Source organism: Osmerus mordax, chromosome 15, assembly GCF_038355195.1.
Source record: "Osmerus mordax isolate fOsmMor3 chromosome 15, fOsmMor3.pri, whole genome shotgun sequence".
NCBI classification, from domain to species: domain Eukaryota; kingdom Metazoa; phylum Chordata; class Actinopteri; order Osmeriformes; family Osmeridae; genus Osmerus; species Osmerus mordax.
Window position 1 is genome coordinate 4,436,965 of NC_090064.1, and position 22,198 is coordinate 4,459,162.

Consider the following 22,198-nt stretch of genomic DNA (forward strand, 5'->3'; position numbering starts at 1 on the left):
ATCAATTCGGCTATTATCACAAGTTATGATGTATCACACACGGGATGTCCCATCATATCATGAGACAAAGGAATCACTTAATAAAAGCAAACAAAGCAACAGTTATTGGCCAAAACACATTTTTGCTTCCTGCGGCCACGCCCAGTGATCACATGACAACAAATTAATTGGACATCCTCATACGACGGTTCCGAGTCAACATACCAAGTTTGGTGTTGATTTCTCAAAGATTTGCTGAGATATGACCCAACTTCCTGTTTGGTTGCTTTGTTGCCGATTTTGATTGGCTGTACCGGACAAACGGTTTTGAAAATCAAAAATCTTTGGATAACTTCTGCGAGGGTTGCTCTGACGATGATGTGTTCCAATTCTGGGGAAGATTGAAGAAAAATTGTAGGAGGAGTAGGCTTTCAAAGGTTTTTGCTAAAACCGGAAATGGCGGAAAATTTATATAACCGGAAATTGACGTCATAGGGAGTGTTGAACTCGTCTCGATCCAGGGAATCCAACGGTACCTCATTTTTGAAAATCGGTCATACGGTTCAAAAGTTACGTGTGTAAACACAAGTTCAACTTTGACCAGTTGGTGGCGCTAGAGTGCTCCAATGAGAGGCATGAAACTTGGTGAATACAAAGAGGGGACTGTGCTTAATGAGTGTGCCAAAATTCACAACTTTTTACCATATGGTTCTAGGGGCTGCCATAGACTCCAATGGCAGAAGAAGTGTAACTAGAGAGGGTACAATTTCTGGGGAAATTGTAGGGTGTGCTTGCTTGCGTCGGTTGCACAGGGGTCCGTTTTTGAATGAAATTTTTACAACTGATATTTCTGTATATTTTATATAAAAATGCATACTTATTATTTATAAAGATTACATAGATTTTAAAGCATTTTTTTTTGCTGCTCATTTACAACTGAAAATACGAGTGAAGTGTAGAATGAAATAGATGTCTTCTCATTTCCCCTGCAAGAGGCAGCCTCATCGTTGAATCAAAACGAATAAATTTGGCAGACCGGTGTAAAAATTGACCTAATCTCTATGACTTAAACGTCATTTTAAGTTTTTCCCTTCTCATGATATTTTCAGGCATTTAGCCTACTCATTGCATTCATTCATTAATAAATAACCCCCTTTGAAGATTATTCTACGACGTTACCCGGTAGTAGAAGATGGAATCGCGATTCAAACAGTACCATCTGCTAACTGAAAATATGCCCCCCAAAACGTAAATAAGTGTCAATAAGCTTGACATTTATTTAGTGGAAAATCGCTCATTCATAAAAAGCTCACTGGTAGCGATCATTGTCAGTAACAACGCAAAATGCGATATAGCCCTGTGTGGAGAAGCTGCCCCGGTAAATTGTACTACTACGGTACAGTACTAGACTACTGCTGTGTTCGTCTTAGTAGTGATTGCGTTGGTTGAATTGGATTTAACGTTCCGTTGTACGGTTTAAGCTGAAATTAATTATTTTCATGAACAGATTGACAACGTTTAGGCTGTGGCAATGAAGTTCAGGTTAGTAGTTAGACTTTTGATTTAAGTAAGGGGAGTGCCGAACATGTTCTGTCGCCGTTTGACTTTCTAAACAGCTGTGTAGTGTAGATGTTTTTGTAGTGTGTCTCGCGTAAGCTACAGCGTTGCAGTGAGCTACACTGGTTTGAAACCACAGGTAATGGTAATTTCACCAACAAATCGTTTTCTAATGTCAGAATAAATCCTACAACGAAAATGTATATGTGAGAAATGTTTATTTTAACGATTGAAAACAGATAACGCTACATCATAGACCACTGTAGTATGTGTTGCCCGGGCAACACAGGCTAATGTCATGATACTAATACTTCAGTGAAATAGTAGACTACTGTTTCCGAAAGTAGATGTACTTCCTTAATAATATCAGCTTATATTGTACATTACAGGAATTATTATATCAATTGTGTGTCATATCACAAAGTAAAATGAGTAAATAGTTATCACCCTGGCCTCTTTTCTTGTGGCGTTTCTGCAGCTGCCTTGCAGTAAAGCTATAGTTAGCCTAGCTAGGCCCCAAGTTAACAGATGCGAAACGAATGTTCTGCTACAGGTAGTCACGCGTGTTTTCGTGACGTAGTGACGTTAGTAACGTCAGTGACTGTGGCTAGCAAATTAGCCACCGTTAGCTTCACTTTTCGCCACAAAAACTTCACTTAGGCCTAAACCATGCAACGGAACGTAAATTCCAATAGAAGCAACTCAATCGCTACCAAGACGAAACTTTTGACACCTACGTTGTCTATGTAGGCCAAATATTGACTGAGTTTTAGGGGGGCAAAAAGAAATAAAAATAATAATAATATATATGTGAGAGAACAAAGGTTGTGCCCTTGGCGAAGGCAAAGCACACCCAATAATAAATATAGCTGCAAGCAGCAATGGAGGGGCCAAGCAGTCCAGAGCAGGACATGGCCTCCATAGCACTTGTGCAACAATTAAGTCACAACAACCTGTTGCACTCATGCAACACACCAAGTTTGGTTGAAATATATGTTTGCGTTCAAGAGTACTGAGAGTTCTAAGTTATTTTTCTGGTATAACACTGCAGGCCTCCTCTGCTCCTCATGGGAACGATGGAACCCAAGTCTGGTGACAATCGCGCAAATGGTTGCTGAGATATGCTCTTACGCCTCGTTTGGCGGCTTTGCCACCGCTTTTGATCGTCTCTACCGAACAAACGTTTTTGAAAATTGAAAATTCATCTGATTCCTTTTTTGAAACTAGGTCTAAAGATCATCTTTGCCAAATTTGGTAAACATTGGACAAAAATTGGGGCGTGCAAAAGGTTTTTACACTTTTCCATGAAATCCAAAATGGCGGCCGCGTCAATTTGGTTATTATGAAAAGTTATCAATGGTCAGGCTTGATATCTCACAAGACATCAAGAGACAAATAAATTACTTTATTAAGGTAAAAACTTCAACAGTTATTAGCCAAAACACGTTTATGCTTCCGGCCACGCCCCCTTTTAGTCACATGACACAATTATTGGAGGACATCCTTAGAATAAAGTTCCGAGTAGGCGTACCAACTTTGGTGTCACTGCCTCAAAGAACTGCTGAGATATGGTTTCACTTCCTGTTTGGCGGCTTTTCTGCAGAATTTGATTGGCTGTACCGGAAAAACGGTTGCGAGGATCAAAATTATTTTTGATAACTTTTGTGAGGCTTGGTCTGAAGATCATGTCTGGTAATTCTGAAGAAGATTTGACAAAATTTCTAGGAGGAGTAGGCTTTCAAAGGTTTTTGATAAAACCGGAAATAGCGGAAAATCTATAAACCGGAAATTGACGCCATGGTGTGCATTGAATTCGGCTTGATCCAGGGAATCCAATGGTACCTCATTTTTGAAAATGGGTCATACGGTTCAAAAGTTGCGTGTGTAAACACAACTCCAAATTTGACCCATTGGTGGCGCTAGAGTGCCAAAGTATGGGACATGAAACTTTGTGAATTGGACCAAAGGACTGTCCCTAATGAGTGTGCCAAATTTCACAACTTTCGAACAAGCGCTTCTAGGGCCTGCCATAGACACCCAGTCTTAAGAAGTATAATAATAATAAATATAACTGCAAGCAGCAATGGCGGATTCCTCCAAACATTGCAAACCATTGAAAAATGTATATTCTTTACAAATTGTCACTGTAAAATTCCATGCTGCAGACTTACCAATGGGATACCAAATCTGAAATGCAATACCATCAAGATCCACAAGGGCTTTTATTTCAAGCCAAGGAGTGAAGGGAGGGGGCTTGGTGAGCCTACCCATTCCAGAAAGCCTTGTATCTTTGTGTATCAGGGCGTGGCCTGTAGCGTCACTTATGGGTGATATTGGGCCATTTGTGGTGTGGTAGTTACTCTTGGCCTATACTATCAATGTTTCAGGATTTTGAGAACTTTTTACCATTGCATACAAAATCGGAAATGCAATACCATCAAGATCCACATGGGCCTTTGCTAAAGACCAAGCAATGAGTGGGGGCTTGGTCAACCCACAATTGCCAGAAATGTTGTGTATGCGTCTCGTCAAGCTTGCGCGTGTGTCAAGGGAAAGGCTGAGTGTGTGAGAATGTGGAGCGCGCGCGCTGAGGAGCAGGGGAGACATTGCATTGGAAATTTCCTTAACAATTAGCCAAGCATGCATTTTTCAAATATTCACCAAATTTCAACTTTTCATGTTACAGTCAACTTTTTCTGAGATTTGTGTACTAAACATTCTCAAGAGTCTTTATGAACATGTGATTGAATCAGAGTTTTTTGACTGGCGGATGTGTAAAGCATTATTTTAGCGTTAGATAGAAATAAATTAGATTTCCTTTATTTCAATCATTTTTTAAGATATTAATTTGCCTTCTCACATGCGAACATGATGTAGTGTCTTTCACGTGACACACCAAGTTTGGTGTTGATATTTCAAAGATTTGCTGAGATTTGATCCAACTTCCTGTTTGGTTGCTTTGTTGACGATTTTGATTGGCTGTACCAGACAAATGGTTTCGAAATTCAAAAATCTGTTGAAGAATTCAGTGAGGGTTGCTCTGACGATGATACCTGCCAATTCTGGGGAAGAATGGACAAAAGTTGTCGGAGAAGTAGCGAAAAAACGTGTTTCCTAAATCTTTATTGTACAAAAAAATCCAATATGGCGGCCGTTATAGGTTATTGAGGCTTTTTTGTTCTTCATGCGAAATAAGGCATATCTAATGAATTTCAGAATTTTGGGACAAATGGGATGCGAATGGCATCACTTTGTAAATGGAAAATTGGGGCTTGGCCGTAGCGCCACCTATGGATAATGGTGCGTCATTTGTGGTGTGGTAGTTACTCCTGGCCTATACTATCAATGTTTCAGGATTTTGAGAACTTTTTCTAAAATGCATTACCATCAAGATCCACAAGGGCCTTCACTTCAAGCCAAGGAATGAGTGGGGGCTTGGTCAGCCCACAATTGCCTGAAATGTTGTGTATGCGTCTCGCCAAGCCCGCGCGCGTGTCAAGGGAAAGGCTGAGTGTGTGAGAATGTGGAGCACGCGCCCGCTGAAGAGCAGGGGAGACATTTCATTGAAATTTTCGTTAGCAATTAGCCAAGCATGCATGTTTCAAATATTCACATGAAATCGACTTTTCATGTTACAGTCAACTTTTCCTCAGATTTGTGTACTAAACATTCTCAAGAGTCTTCATATGAACTTGTGATTGAATCAAAGTATCAGTTTTTGACCGGCGGATGTGTAAAGCATTATTTTAGCGTTAGCGATAAATTCAATTTGCTTTATATCAATAATTTTTTGAGATATGAAGTTGCCTTTGCACATGGTAACATGTTGTAGTGTCGTCCACCGATATACCAAGTTTAGTGTTGATATCTCAAAGATTTGCTGAGATTTGACCCAAGTTCTTGTTTGGTTACTTTTTTGCTGATTTTGATTGGCTGTGCCGGACAAACGGTTTAGAAAATCAAAACGCCATGGGATAACTTTTGTGAGGCTTGGTCTGAAGATCATCTCTGGTCATTTTGAAGAAGATATGACAAAAATTGTAGGAGGAGTAGGCTTTCAAAGGTTTTTGATACAACCGGAAATAGCGGAAAATCTATATAACCGGAAATTGACGTCATAGGGTGCGTTGAACTCGTCTTGATCCAGGGAATCCAATGGTACCTCATTTTTGAAAATCAGTCATACGGTTCAAAAGTTGCGTGTGTAAACACAAGTCCAACTTTGACCCATTGGTGGCGCTAGAGTGGTCTGATGGGATACATGAAACTTGGTGTAGGTATAGAAGGAACTGTCCTTAATGAGTGTGCCAAATTTAACAAAAAGTTATCCAAGGGTTCTAGGGGCTGCCATTGACTCCCATGGAACTAGAATAATAATAATAATAATAATAAAACTAACAATAACAATAGGTTTCCTCCTTACGGAGGAATCCTAAATATAACTGCAAGCAGCAATGGCGGATTCCTCCAAACATTGCAAACCACTGAAAAATGTATATTCTTTACAAATAGTCACTGTAAAATTCCATGCCGCAGACTTACCAATGGGATACCAAATATGAAATGCAATACCATCAAGATCCACAAGGGCTTTTATTTAAAGCCAAGGAGTGAAGGGAGGGGGCTTGGTTGAGCCTACCCATTCCAGAAAGCCTTGTATCTTTGTGTATCAGGGCGTGGCCTGTAGCGTCACTTATGGGTGATATTGGGCCATTTGTGGTGTGGTAGTTACTCTTGGCCTATACTATAAATGTTTCAGGATTTTGAGAACTTTTACCATTGCATACAAAATCGGAAATGCAATACCATCAAGATCCACATGGGCCTTTGCTAAAGACCAAGCAATGAGTGGGGGCTTGGTCAGCCCACAATTGCCTGAAATGTTGTGTATGCGTCTCGTCAAGCTTGCGCGTGTGTCAAGGGAAAGGCTGAGTGTGTGAGAATGTGTAGCGCGCGCGCTGAGGAGCAGAGGGAGACGTTTCATTGGAAATTTCCTTAACAATTAGCCAAGCATGCATTTTTCAAATATTCACCAAAATTCAACTTTTCATCTTACAGTCAACTTTTTCTGAGATTTGTGTACTAAACATTCTCAAGAGTTTTCATGAACTAAAGGCAAACAAATCAACAGTTATTGGCCAAAAAACATTTTTGGTTCCTGCGGCCACGCCGATCACATGACACGATCACATGACACCAAATTGATTGGACATCCTCAGAAGACGGTTCCGAGTCATCTTACCAAGTTTGGTGTTGATATTTCAAAGATTTGCTGAGATTTGATCCAACTTCCTGTTTGGTTGCTTTGTTGACGATTTTGATTGGCTGTACCGGACAAACGGTTTTGAAATTCAAAAATCTGTTAAAGAATTCAGTGAGGGTTGCTCTGACGATGATACCTGCCAATTCTGGGGAAGATTGGACAAGAATTGTAGGAGAAGTAGCAAAAAAACGTGTTTCCTAAATCTTTATTGTACAAAAACATCCAATATGGCGGCCGTTATAGGTTATTGAGGCTTTTTTGTTCCTCATGAGAAATAAGGCATATCTAATGAATTTCAGAATTTTGGGACAAATGGGATGCGAATGGCATCACTTTGTAAATGGAAAATTGGGGCTTGGCCGTAGCGCCACCTATGGATAATGGTGCGTCATTTGTGGTGTGGTAGTTACTCCTGGCCTATACTATCAATGTTTCAGGATTTTGAGAACTTTTTCTAAAATGCATTACCATCAAGATCCACAAGGGCCTTCACTTCAAGCCAAGGAATGAGTGGGGGCTTGGTCAGCCCACAATTGCCTGAAATGTTGTGTATGCGTCTCGCCAAGCCCGCGCGTGTGTCAAGGGAAAGGCTGAGTGTGTGAGAATGTGGAGCACGCGCGCGCTGAAGAGCAGGGGAGACATTTCATTGAAAATTTCGTTAGCAATTAGCCAAGCATGCATGTTTCAAATATTCACATAAAATCGACTTTTCATGTTACAGTCAACTTTTCCTCAGATTTGTGTACTAAACATTCTCAAGAGTCTTCATATGAACTTGTGATTGAATCAAAGTATCAGTTTTTGACCGGCGGATGTGTAAAGCATTATTTTAGCGTTAGCGATAAATTCGATTTGCTTTATATCAATCATCTTTTGAGATATGAAGTTGCCTTTGCACATGGTAACATGTTGTAGTGTCGTCCACCGATATACCAAGTTTAGTGTTGATATCTCAAAGATTTGCTGAGATTTGACCCAAGTTCCTGTTTGGTTACTTTTTTGCTGATTTTGATTGGTTGTGCCGGACAAACGGTTTAGAAAATCAAAACGCCATGGGATAACTTTTGTGAGGCTTGGTCTGAAGATCATCTATGGTCATTTTGAAGAAGATATGACAATAATTGTAGGAGGAGTAGGCTTTCAAAGGTTTTTGATACAACCGGAAATAGCGGAAAATCTATACAACCGGAAATTGACGTCATAGGGTGCGTTGAACTCGTCTTCATCCAGGGAATCCAATGGTACCTCATTTTTGTAAATCAGTCATACGGTTCAAAAGTTGCGTGTGTAAACACAAGTCCAACTTTGACCCATTGGTGGCGCTAGAGTGGTCTGATGGGATACATGAAACTTGGTGTAGGTATAGAAGGAACTGTCCTTAATGAGTGTGCCAAATTTAACAAAAAGTTATCCAAGGGTTCTAGGGGCTGCCATTGACTCCCATGGAACTAGAATAATAATAATAATAATAATAATAATAATAATAAAACTAACAATAACAATAGGTTTCCTCCTTACGGAGGAATCCTAAATATAACTGCAAGCAGCAATGGCGGATTCCTCCAAACATTGCAAACCACTGAAAAATGTATATTCTTTACAAATTGTCACTGTAAAATTCCATGCTGCAGACTTACCAATGGGATACCAAATCTGAAATGCAATACCATCAAGATCCACAAGGGCTTTTATTTCAAGCCAAGGAGTGAAGGGAGGGGGCTTGGTGAGCCTACCCATTCCAGAAAGCCTTGTATCTTTGTGTATCAGGACGTGGCCTGTAGCGTCACTTATGGGTGATATTGGGCCATTTGTGGTGTGGTAGTTACTCTTGGCCTATACTATCAATGTTTCAGGATTTTGAGAACTTTATACCATTGCATACAAAATCGGAAATGCAATACCATCAAGATCCACATGGGCCTTTGCTAAAGACCAAGCAATGAGTGGGGGCTTTGTCAGCCCACAATTGCCTGAAATGTTGTGTATGCGTCTCGTCAAGCTTGCGCGTGTGTCAAGGGAAAGGCTGAGTGTGTGAGAATGTGGAGCGCGCGCGCTGAGGAGCAGGGGAGACATTTCATTGGAAATTTCCTTAACAATTAGCCAAGCATGCATTTTTTTAATATTCACCAAAAATCAACTTTTCATTTTACAGTCAACTTTTTCTGAGATTTGTGTACTAAACATTCTCAAGAGTCTTCATGAACTTGTGATTGAATCAGAGTATCAGTTTTTGACTGGCGGATGTGTAAAGCATTATTTTAGCGTTAGAAATAAAAAAGATTTCCTTTATTTCAATCATTTTTTAAGATATTAATTTGCCTTCTCACATGGGAACATGATGTAGTGTCTTTCACGTGACACACCAAGTTTGGTGTTGATATTTCAAAGATTTGCTGAGATTTGATCCAACTTCCTGTTTGGTTGCTTTGTTGACGATTTTGATTGGCTGTACCGGACAAACGGTTTTGAAATTCAAAAATCTGTTGAAGAGTTCAGTGAGGGTTGCTCTGACGATGATACCTGCCAATTCTGGGGAAGATTGGACAAAAATTGTAGGAGAAGTAGCGAAAAAACGTGTTTCCTAAATCTTTATTGTACAAAAAAATCCAATATGGCGGCCGTTATAGGTTATTGAGGCTTTTTTGTTCCTCATGAGAAATAAGGCATATCTAATGAATTTCAGAATTTTGGGACAAAAGGGATGCGAATGGCATCACTTTGTAAATGGACAATTGGGGCTTGGCCGTAGCGCCACCTATGGATAATGGTGTGTCATTTGTGGTGTGGTAGTTACTCCTGGCCTATACTATCAATGTTTCAGGATTTTGAGAACTCTTTCTAAAATGCATTACCATCAAGATCCACAAGGGCCTTCACTTCAAGCCAAGGAATGAGTGGGGGCTTGGTCAGCCCACAATTGCCTGAAATGTTGTGTATGCGTCTCGCCAAGCCCGCGCGTGTGTCAAGGGAAAGGCTGAGTGTGTGAGAATGTGGAGCACGCGCGCGCTGAAGAGCAGGGGAGACATTTCATTGAAAATTTCGTTAGCAATTAGCCAAGCATGCATGTTTCAAATATTCACATAAAATCGACTTTTCATGTTACAGTCAACTTTTCCTCAGATTTGTGTACTAAACATTCTCAAGAGTCTTCATATGAACTTGTGATTGAATCAAAGTATCAGTTTTTGACCGGCGGATGTGTAAAGCATTATTTTAGCGTTAGCGATAAATTCGATTTGCTTTATATCAATCATCTTTTGAGATATGAAGTTGCCTTTGCACATGGTAACATGTTGTAGTGTCGTCCACCGATATACCAAGTTTAGTGTTGATATCTCAAAGATTTGCTGAGATTTGACCCAAGTTCCTGTTTGGTTACTTTTTTGCTGATTTTGATTGGTTGTGCCGGACAAACGGTTTAGAAAATCAAAACGCCATGGGATAACTTTTGTGAGGCTTGGTCTGAAGATCATCTATGGTCATTTTGAAGAAGATATGACAATAATTGTAGGAGGAGTAGGCTTTCAAAGGTTTTTGATACAACCGGAAATAGCGGAAAATCTATACAACCGGAAATTGACGTCATAGGGTGCGTTGAACTCGTCTTCATCCAGGGAATCCAATGGTACCTCATTTTTGTAAATCAGTCATACGGTTCAAAAGTTGCGTGTGTAAACACAAGTCCAACTTTGACCCATTGGTGGCGCTAGAGTGGTCTGATGGGATACATGAAACTTGGTGTAGGTATAGAAGGAACTGTCCTTAATGAGTGTGCCAAATTTAACAAAAAGTTATCCAAGGGTTCTAGGGGCTGCCATTGACTCCCATGGAACTAGAATAATAATAATAATAATAATAATAATAATAATAAAACTAACAATAACAATAGGTTTCCTCCTTACGGAGGAATCCTAAATATAACTGCAAGCAGCAATGGCGGATTCCTCCAAACATTGCAAACCACTGAAAAATGTATATTCTTTACAAATTGTCACTGTAAAATTCCATGCTGCAGACTTACCAATGGGATACCAAATCTGAAATGCAATACCATCAAGATCCACAAGGGCTTTTATTTCAAGCCAAGGAGTGAAGGGAGGGGGCTTGGTGAGCCTACCCATTCCAGAAAGCCTTGTATCTTTGTGTATCAGGACGTGGCCTGTAGCGTCACTTATGGGTGATATTGGGCCATTTGTGGTGTGGTAGTTACTCTTGGCCTATACTATCAATGTTTCAGGATTTTGAGAACTTTATACCATTGCATACAAAATCGGAAATGCAATACCATCAAGATCCACATGGGCCTTTGCTAAAGACCAAGCAATGAGTGGGGGCTTTGTCAGCCCACAATTGCCTGAAATGTTGTGTATGCGTCTCGTCAAGCTTGCGCGTGTGTCAAGGGAAAGGCTGAGTGTGTGAGAATGTGGAGCGCGCGCGCTGAGGAGCAGGGGAGACATTTCATTGGAAATTTCCTTAACAATTAGCCAAGCATGCATTTTTTTAATATTCACCAAAAATCAACTTTTCATTTTACAGTCAACTTTTTCTGAGATTTGTGTACTAAACATTCTCAAGAGTCTTCATGAACTTGTGATTGAATCAGAGTATCAGTTTTTGACTGGCGGATGTGTAAAGCATTATTTTAGCGTTAGAAATAAAAAAGATTTCCTTTATTTCAATCATTTTTTAAGATATTAATTTGCCTTCTCACATGGGAACATGATGTAGTGTCTTTCACGTGACACACCAAGTTTGGTGTTGATATTTCAAAGATTTGCTGAGATTTGATCCAACTTCCTGTTTGGTTGCTTTGTTGACGATTTTGATTGGCTGTACCGGACAAACGGTTTTGAAATTCAAAAATCTGTTGAAGAGTTCAGTGAGGGTTGCTCTGACGATGATACCTGCCAATTCTGGGGAAGATTGGACAAAAATTGTAGGAGAAGTAGCGAAAAAACGTGTTTCCTAAATCTTTATTGTACAAAAAAATCCAATATGGCGGCCGTTATAGGTTATTGAGGCTTTTTTGTTCCTCATGAGAAATAAGGCATATCTAATGAATTTCAGAATTTTGGGACAAAAGGGATGCGAATGGCATCACTTTGTAAATGGACAATTGGGGCTTGGCCGTAGCGCCACCTATGGATAATGGTGTGTCATTTGTGGTGTGGTAGTTACTCCTGGCCTATACTATCAATGTTTCAGGATTTTGAGAACTCTTTCTAAAATGCATTACCATCAAGATCCACAAGGGCCTTCACTTCAAGCCAAGGAATGAGTGGGGGCTTGGTCAGCCCACAATTGCCTGAAATGTTGTGTATGCGTCTCGCCAAGCCCGCGCGTGTGTCAAGGGAAAGGCTGAGTGTGTGAGAATGTGGAGCACGCGCGCGCTGAAGAGCAGGGGAGACATTTCATTGAAAGTTTTGTTAGCAATTAGCCAAGCATGCATGTTTCAAATATTCACATAAAATCGACTTTTCATGTTACAGTCAACCTTTCCTCAGATTTGTGTACTAAACATTCTCAAGAGTCTTCATATGAACTTGTGATTGAATCAAAGTATCAGTTTTTGACCGGCGGATGTGTAAAGCATTATTTTAGCGTTAGCGATAAATTCGATTTGCTTTATATCAATAATTTTTTGAGATATGAAGTTGCCTTTGCACATGGTAACATGTTGTAGTGTCGTCCACCGATATACCAAGTTTAGTGTTGATATCTCAAAGATTTGCTGAGATTTGACCCAAGTTCCTGTTTGGTTACTTTTTTGCTGTTTTTGATTGGCTGTGCCGGACAAACGGTTTAGAAAATCAAAACGCCATGGGATAACTTTTGTGAGGCTTGGTCTAAAGATCATCTCTCGTCATTTTGAAGAAGATATGACAAAAATTGTAGGAGGAGTAGGCTTTCAAAGGTTTTTGATACAACCGGAAATAGCGGAAAATCTATATAACCGGAAATTGACGTCATAGGGTGCGTTGAACTCGTCTTGATCCAGGGAATCCAATGGTACCTCATTTAGTTTTTCAAAAGTTGCGTGTGTAAACACAAGTCCAACTTTGACCCATTGGTGGCGCTAGAGTGGTCTGATGGGATACATGAAACTTGGTGTAGGTATAGAAGGAACTGTCCTTAATGAGTGTGCCAAATTTAACAAAAAGTTATCCAAGGGTTCTAGGGGCTGCCATTGACTCCCATGGAACTAGAATAATAATAATAATAATAAAACTAACAATAACAATAGGTTTCCTCCTTACGGAGGAATCCTAATAAAACTAACAATAACAATAGGTTTCCTCCTTACGGAGGAATCCTAATAATACTAACAATAACAATGGGTGCCTCGCAGCTTCGCTGCTTGGCCCCTAATAAGAAAAGGTAGAAACACTTAAGTGGCTTCGCGGCTTGGCCACCAATTAACATCACAGTGTTTGGACTGATTTAACACACTGAATCAAAATATTAAAGCATCTGCAATAATTGGGTGTGCTTGCCTTCGGCAAGAACCAGCCTTTGTTCTCTCTCATATAGAGTCAGGTGGCTGAGCGGTTAGGGAATTGGCCTAGTAATACGAAGGTTGCTGGTTCGATTCCCGGCTGCGCAAAATGACGTTGTGTCCTTGGGCAAGGCACTTCACACTACTTGCCTCGGGGAAATGTCCCTGTAATTACTGTAAGTCGCTCTGGATAAGAGCGTCTGCTAAATGACTAAACGTAAATGTCAAATGTCAATATATATTATTATTGGGTGTGCTCAAGCCTTCGGCGAGCACAACCATTGTTCTCTCTCATATATATTATTGAGGTGTGCTTGCCTTCGGCGAGCACAAACCATTGTTCTCTCTCATATGTATTTATTAGTGCTGTCAAACGATTAAAATATTTAATCACGATTAATCGCATTAATGTCATAGTTAACTCGCGATTAATCACAATTAATCACAAATTTGTATCTATTCTAAATGTCCATTGATTTATTTTTGTCCAAATATTATTTTCTCATTTTAATGCTCTTATCACTTAGTTACACTATTACACTTAGTGCAAATGTTTTTTTCTTTTTTATTGAAAACAACATTCCAATCGCCTGGCTTTGACGAGGGGGCGGATAATTCGCATCAGCTGTGTGCTTGGCCATCAAGTGGTATTTCAGACTGGATGTGCTGCAATGATAGCTCAGTTCACAACAACAAAACACACAGATCACTTTGGTCTTGTCAATGGAACCATTTGGCAACTTTTTAAAAGTAAACTTTCCATTCAGAATCTTATTGGCATCCATTTCGGTGTCTCGCACTCGCCATCCACTCAAAACATAACATTAGCCTACTCCTCTTTAGCCAGATCGCAAGCCCAAAACCAAAAAGTTTGCTAGGCCAAAAAGAACATTAATCTCGCGATAAAAAATGTTACGCTGTTCAAATGGGTTTGCGTTAACGCCGTTAATAACACGTTTAACTGACAAGCACTAGTATTTATTAGGGTTCCTCCGGTAGGAGGGAACCTATTATTTTTGTTAGTATTCTTATTCTTATTATTAGGGTTCCTCCAGTAGGAGAGAACCTATTGTTTTTGTTAGTATTCTTATTAGGGTTCCTCCGGTAGGAGGGAACCTATTGTTTTTGTTAGTATTCTTATTATTAGGGTTCCTCCAGCAGGAGGAAACCTATTGTTTTTGTTAGTTTTATTATTATTACTATTATTATTATTATTCTTAATCTTCTTCTCCTTGCGCCACAATAACTCTACATTTTATTGGTCACACATTTTCTAATTTGGCACATTGATACTTCATCCGAGTGGTAACCCCCAGTTTCAAAGTGATGGCATTTCCACCCCATTGCTCCAATTCTTCTGAAACTTGGTGGATTTTCCTGTACAGGGATAATTTTGGAAAACCTTAAAAGTTCCTCTTCTCTTGAACCAAAGATCTAATTGACTTGACATTTTGTACAGATATGCATCATTGACATATTTAAAAATGTTACTTAAGACAATTGAATCAAATACAAAATGGCTGAAAGTTTTTTTTTAATGTAAATGTCTACATTGCCTCAATATGTTGGTGTCGCAATGTATTTTTTAAGGATGGCTCAAACCTAATAGGCTTTAACGTGACACGCCCCTGAAGTACCATGCAAAGTTTCACCTTGATATGAAAATATGACTGAATTACAGCCGTTTGAACTTGGACCAAATCTGACAATGCTCGCCATTGGAGAAACTGCTTTTTTTATTATCCAGTTACTGAACTTTGTGTAATCTTCTATAATCATGTCTGGGAATCGCTCAATTGGCTGAGATGTTGTGCTGGTAAGCAAAGGGTTGTAGGTTCAAAACCAGTCAGAGGCATAGTTTTTATTTTGTAATCTGACAAACCGGTTTCTAGTCTTCCGATCAATCCTCCGGTTGTAAAACATAGAAATGCGTGTTAATTTGAGCCCATCACAACACTCCGATCATCTTTTTAGCGAGACTGTGTAAACCACTGCAAAATAGAGCCCGACCGATATATCGGCGGGCCAATATTATCGGCAGATATTGGGTATTTTCCAAACTATCGGTATCGGCATTTATAATGCCCGATAAATGAATATTATTATTATTATTTATTTTATTTTTTTATTGTGTTTTTGTTCAAAGGATTAAGTTTCATATCTTAAGTTTGTATTTTTATACATTTTATTTATCAGAAACTGCATTAACATATTATTTTAGTGAGGAAATAATAACAGGAGTCAGGTTGCTGAGCAGTTGAAATCGGGCTATTAATCAGAAGGTTGCTGGTTCGATTCCTGGCCATGTCAAATTATGTTGAGTCCTTGGGAAGGCATTTAACCCTACTTGCCTCGGGGAATGTCCCTGTACGCTCTGGATCAGAACTTCTGCTCAAAGTGACTAAATGTAAACTACAAATAACTACTGTTATTTTGTTTTGAATTTCCCTTCCATGACAAGTTATGGCACTCCAAACAACCTTTTTAAAAAACTATGAGTAAGTTATTCTTTACAGCAGCAACCCAGTCATCCCGTTGTCCCGTTTTTATAGGAAATGTACAAGCAGTTTCAACTTTGGCTGAATCTAACAACGCTTACCATAGGAGAAACAGCTTACTTTTTTATACAGTAACTGAACATGACAATATTCAACACTGAGAATAGCTCAATGGGCTGGGATGGTGACCTGTAAAAGTATAAGGTCGTAGGTTGGAATCCAGCCATAGTCTTTTGGCCTGTCATAATTTTGATTATCTGTTTAGTTCAACAGGATGACATCATTCTGAAATAACATGCACAATTTCATGCAATTTCACCTTGAAATGTGAACCGTTTCTTAACCTTTGTCCCAAAGCTGCCCAAAGCTAATACTCTGCCCTTTCTATTCATACAATCTCAACAGTTGGTGTGTAGCAGAGAGGATAGAGACTGACTTGTAACCTTATGCTCATGAGTTCAAATCCCCATTCAGCCTGTTGTTGGCCAAACATGAAGTAGTTTTGCTCTCTTTGTCCAACTCTCGATCTTCGACAGTGTACATGTTTAAAATATTTTGCCATTTGGCGGAGGAACCCGCATCGCTGCTTGCAGCTTTATTTATTATGTATTATTTATGTTCCCACCCCTCAGGATCCCTCAATATTTGGACGACATAGACAACGCCGGTGTCATTAGGTTTTGTCTTGTTAGCGATTGCGTTGCTTGTATTGGGATTTACGTTCCGTTGCATGGTTTAGGCTTGAATTACGTTTGTGGCAAAAAGTGCCTTTTGGTCGCACAAGGGAAGTCAGTGCTAGCCTTACATCACAACATCACAACGTCAGCACACGTAAGCAACGATGCATAGAAACGACGTGCTAGTAGGACTATCATGCCGTGGTGTAGTAGCAGCATCATACATTTAAGCAGTTCAAGACTTGCATGTACAGTAAGTATTGTCACATTAAATAATGTATTTAAACTCAAACTTTCAATGCCACAGCCTAAACTTTGTTAAAGGAAATGTTTTTCATTTACGGCGGATTCAAACAATCCCCTCAGTGAAGTTTGGCTAGCAACGGCAGTTAGGCTAGCTTGCTCGTAGCACAATTTACCGGGGTCAGCTTTTCCACGCAGGGCTCTAGACTGAGACATAATGGTCGCATTTGGCATTGTTACTGACAATGATCGCTTCCAGCAAACTTCTTTTGAATTAGCCATTTCCCCCTAAATAAATGTCAAGCTTATTTACGTTTTTGGAGGCATATATTCAGTTAGCAGATGGTACTGTTTGAATCGCGATTCCATCTGAGATAGAGCGACTAGCTCTACCGGTGACAACGTTGTTAGAATAAGCATGTTTCAAAGGGGGTTCTTTATTAAGGAATGAATGCAATATGAGTAGGCTAAATGCTTGAAAATATCACTAGAAGGGGAAAACTTAAGGGACGTAGAGGTTAGGAAAAATAAATACAACGGATTGCCCAATTTCTTCGTTTTGATGCAACTTTTCAACTGAGGCTGCTATAGCCCAGTGATTTTCAAACACTGTGCCGCGGCACACTAGTGTGCCGTGAGAGATCGTCAGGTGTGCCGTGAGAAATGATTCAAGTTCACTTAAAGGCCATATGGCAGGTTTATTTTTCCAACGAATTTGCGCTATTTGCTTGTTGGTAATAAACATTTAAACTGTTATCCATTGTATTTGATGTTGTTGGGTATCACAAAACGGAATATAATACTAAAAAGTAGCTACTTTTTGCAATGATTCTTCTTTCCCCCACAATGCATTGCATGACGTCACGTTGGGGAGACGACAGACCAAAGCCCGCTTAGAGACCATTGAAATTGATTAGAAATAAAAAGGCTAGTACCAGAGAATGTCTAATATGTTCTCTGCTAGTACAATCAAAATGTGGGACATCTAATCGGAAATGTGTTTACAACATCGGGGAAAATATTGAATTAGGGATGATCTTGGGGGAATTTTACAGGTGGGACTGGCAAGTTAGCCCATAGCTAGCCCATAGCTAGCATGATGTCTTCTATTTCTAGATCTAGATAAGTTTACCGGTAGTACTAGTCTACATATCTGAACTACAGCTAACAACATGATTGTCCGGGACAAGTGGATTTTTCTGTAGGGCAAGTGGAAGAGAAATGTACTTGCCCCACTGGATACGTTTAATTAAACTCAAACAAAATAAAATGGAATGTTACTTGCACTGGCCTGCTTGCAAATACTGAGAATAGCTTACCAAGGTTGAGTTAGCCAATGTCGTTAGCGATGCTAGCTAACGTTAGTTTGCTAGCTGTATATAACATTTCACTGGGTCTTGCAGCTGTTTGATTGACTGAAATTATAATGAAATGTTATGTTCTACTAGCCATTTGCCTACTTTAGCGAGTCACAGTATTTCCAAGCCCTGATAGTGTAACTGAGAAGACGCAGTAAATAATTCCTCTTTCAAGTAATAAGCCCCCGTTCAAGTGTTGAGCATGAAATTAGCTGCACGGTCTGTAGAGATATTTGGACAAAGCTGCAATACAGTACATAACAGAAAGTGTTTCATTCTGCAGAAATTGTGTAAATGTTTAATGTAACAAATAACACTTTTTATAACACCTCAATTGTTATTATTTGTAGAATATTACAGGTCATCTTCGTTGGTCAAAGGCACAATCTTTACCCGGACGTGACTTTTGTGCATGGAAAAGAGAAACGTAAATGTAGGCTACTTGTCCAAAGGACAAGTGCCTCAAAAAGTCACTAGATATAAAGAAAATGTTGACTTTCACTTGATGCAATTCACTGACAGAAAAAACATACATTTTGTATATGTGCACTGCTGTTTGTAGACTAGCTCCAGAGCTCGTTTCTGCGTTGCTAAATGATAGCAACTCGTCCGGAAACTTCACCAACTCTCCACTCATTCTCCTCGGACCATCCATTTAATTCCACCGGCAATTCCTCATTTGCCCTCTCATGTCGACTCCCCAACGTGACGTCATCGCCGAATTGCGCTAATATGCTAATGCTAACACCAAAAACAACAAAAACTGGTCTTTAACACCATTTTGAGACACCATTTGGAGATATCTTAAATGATATACATATCTTGAGTGCTTCATGTACCCATTAATCAACAGTAGTGTTTAACCTGCCATATGGCTTTTACTTAGTTATTAAAAAATCTACATTTATTAATTATTATCTGCAAATAATATGCCATTGTCGAGTGTCTGTAATATAGTGACTGGCAGAGTAATGTAATATTCGTCCGGGTGGCATCAGGTAGCTAATTGCCTTGTTCCTTCTTAGAGACAAGAGAATTAATGACGCATGTGACAGGTCGTGGTTATGGAGAAGTTTTTAAAAAGGAAGAAAGCAAACACACAGCAGAAGTGTAGGCTAGTAGTTAGCTAGCTCTACAATTTACCGGGGCTAGGTCTGAATCTAGGAGCTAAACGAAACACAGCTGCCAGCTGTAGGTATATGCAGGTAGCAACGTTAGTGCTAAATAAGTATTTAGCTGGTCGGCTCAATGATGCCGGGTGAGTAGGGCTCGTGAGACTGCTCACCAAAAGAACGAAGGGGAACCAAGTAGCCTCAACCATAGACATATATAAGGGCTAGATGTCTCGTCCGCGTTGCCGGCCATTGGAGTCGAACGTCCGCAAATGGCGGCCATCTTGCTACAGTCAACTCGCTCACCCATAACATTGTGTTGGTGCTACATGTACTTTTTAAATAACCATAACTTGCTCAATTTTCAACCGATTTTTAAACGGTTTGGTTTGTTATCAACGTCAGAGATGTAGTTATTCCAGTGCATACTTCTATTCTATAAAAATAAAATAAAAACATAAGTATTCCTAACTTTGCAGGTTTACTTCAGGGGGTGTCACCTTAAAGCCTATTAGGTTTGAAAAAACATAATTCAAAATTACATTTGATTTAGTGACACAAACATATTGAGGCAATGTGGACAATTACATAAATACATCCCCTTTCAGCCATTTTGTATTTGATTCAACTGTCTTAAGTAACGTTTTTAAATACATCAATGATACATATCTGTACAATTTCAAGTCAATTTGACCTTTTGTTTAAGAGGAGATCGATTTTGAAGATTTTCCCAAATGATCACTGTACAGGAAAATCCATCATGGCGGACCTTATGGGTCCTTGAGGCTTTTTTGTCCCTTATTACAAATGAGGCATGTACACCAAGTTTCAGAAGAATTGGAGCAATGGGGTGGAAATCCCATCACTTTGAAAATCCGACTTTTGGACGTTGCCTGTGGCGCCCCCTATGGTCTGATGTGGCCCATATTTGGTGTGGGGGTACCCACTTGCATGTAGTATCAATGTGCCAAATTAGAACATTTATGACTATGGACTTTTTGAAATAATGGGGTGCAAGGAGAAGAAAAATAATAAGAATAAGAATACTAACAAAAACAATAGGTTCCCTCCTACCGGAGGAACCCTAATAATAACTAGAGAGGGTACAATTTCTGGGGAAATTGTAGGGTGTGCTTGCTTGCGTCGGTTGCAGGTGTTGCAAGTTTTTCCCTTGTAGTGATATTTTCAAGCATTTAGCCTACTCATATTGCATATTTCATTAAGAACACCCTTTGAAACAGCTGCGAACCCCCTTTGAAACAAGCTACTGTAACAACGTTGTCACTGGCAGTATGGAATCGCGATTCAAACAGTACTGTACCGTCTGCTTACTGAAAATATGCCGGCCCCCCAAAACGTAAATAAGTTTGACATGAATGTAGGGGGAAATGGCTACTTCAAAATACGTTTGCTAGAGGCAAGCTAGCTGCTGTTGCTCCACAGTTCACTGATTGTTTGAATGCGCCGGTAATGAGAAAGTTTCTTTTGACATAGAGTTTAGCTGTGGCATTGAAGACAGTACTACTACACACTGCCAGTGGGCGAGCCGAGTCTGACTGAGGCTAACGTCAAAACAAGCCGCGGTGTCACTCAAATTCCAAGTTTTACACAAATCACAAAAATATGCTGACCCGCTGGCTATCTTCGCAATCGTCTTATCTTTAAAACACTGCCCTCCTTCAGATTTTTTTATGTAGAATTGACCCTGGTACGAAATTAAGAAAATACTCATCAGAGATCGACAACAGCTGACGCAATCGTCAACGGAGGCTGACGGGGCTCTCACGTAGCAAACCAATCAAAGTTTTTACAGCAACCTACATTAAAATCTCACCATCTGGCTGTCTTCACAATAGTCATATCGTCATAACATTGCCCTCCTTCTGTTTTTTGGTGTAGAATTGACCGAACTATAAAATTACGAAAATACTAAACTACGATGACGATTGCATGGCTGCCACCTGAGCAGTCTCACGGGCGAACCGCACTCGCTCAAATTACAAAGACTTTCACGACCTAAATAAAAAATCCTAGATTGCAGTTCCACTCGAAATTGCTTTCTCAACAAAACCCAATGGTTGGTAATTTTGGGGGTTGGCATTTTTCACTCATAATCCAAGCTCCAATTTGCGTGCTAGAACGTCTCTATCACGTTGTATCCATGCGTCGTTGCTAACGTGTGCTGACGTAGTGACGTAGACTAGCACTGCTACCCTTCGCCGACAGAAGACACTTTTTGCCACAAAAACGTTGTAACCTCCTAAACTGTGCAACGGAGTGTAAATAAAAATACAAGCAACTCAATCGCTACCAAGACGAAACTTTTGACACCTAGGTTGTCTATGTAGGCCAAATAATGACTGAGTTTTAGGGGGGCAAAAAGAAATAAAAAAAATAATAAAAATAATAATATATATGTGAGAGAACAAAGGTTGTGCCCTTGCCGAAGGCAAAGCACACCCAATAAGAATACTAACAGAAATCAATCAATCAAAGTTTGTCGCATACACCAAATTTCTTCAGTGCAGCGCAATTCTTAAGACTTGGCCAGCAACATCTGCGCAGTAGACAGTAGATATAACTAACAAAGTAATATAGTAACATATACCAAAAATAGCATTTAACACTATAACATATAACACTATAACATATAACATTAACAAGTAACAACAACACAAGAAGAGCTAGCAGCAGTTTAAAATGTGAAGAAATTAGGAATATAAAATTAAGTTAAAAAAAAAAGAAATTGCAAATATATGTAGGAAGTGAAAACAATAGGTTCCCTCCTACTGGAGGAACCCTAATAATAATAATAATAATAGGAATACTAACAAAAACAATAGGTTCCCTCCTACCGGAGGAACCCTAATAAGAATAATAACAAAAACAATAGGTTCCCTCCTACCGGAGGAACCCTAAATATATATGAGAGAGAACAATGGTTGTGCTCGCCGAAGGCTTGACTTCACTCTTAGTATTTTGAATTAATGAGCAGTAACAAATTTAGGCTTTTAA

General features: G+C 39.5%; 1 protein-coding gene across 2 annotated transcripts in view; it reads right to left on the minus strand.

Moving 5' to 3' along the window:
* rsu1 (Ras suppressor protein 1) overlaps positions 1–22,198 on the minus strand; it is a 107,668-nt gene that overhangs the window by 74,901 nt on the left and 10,569 nt on the right. The gene's annotated exons all lie outside the window — the stretch shown is intronic.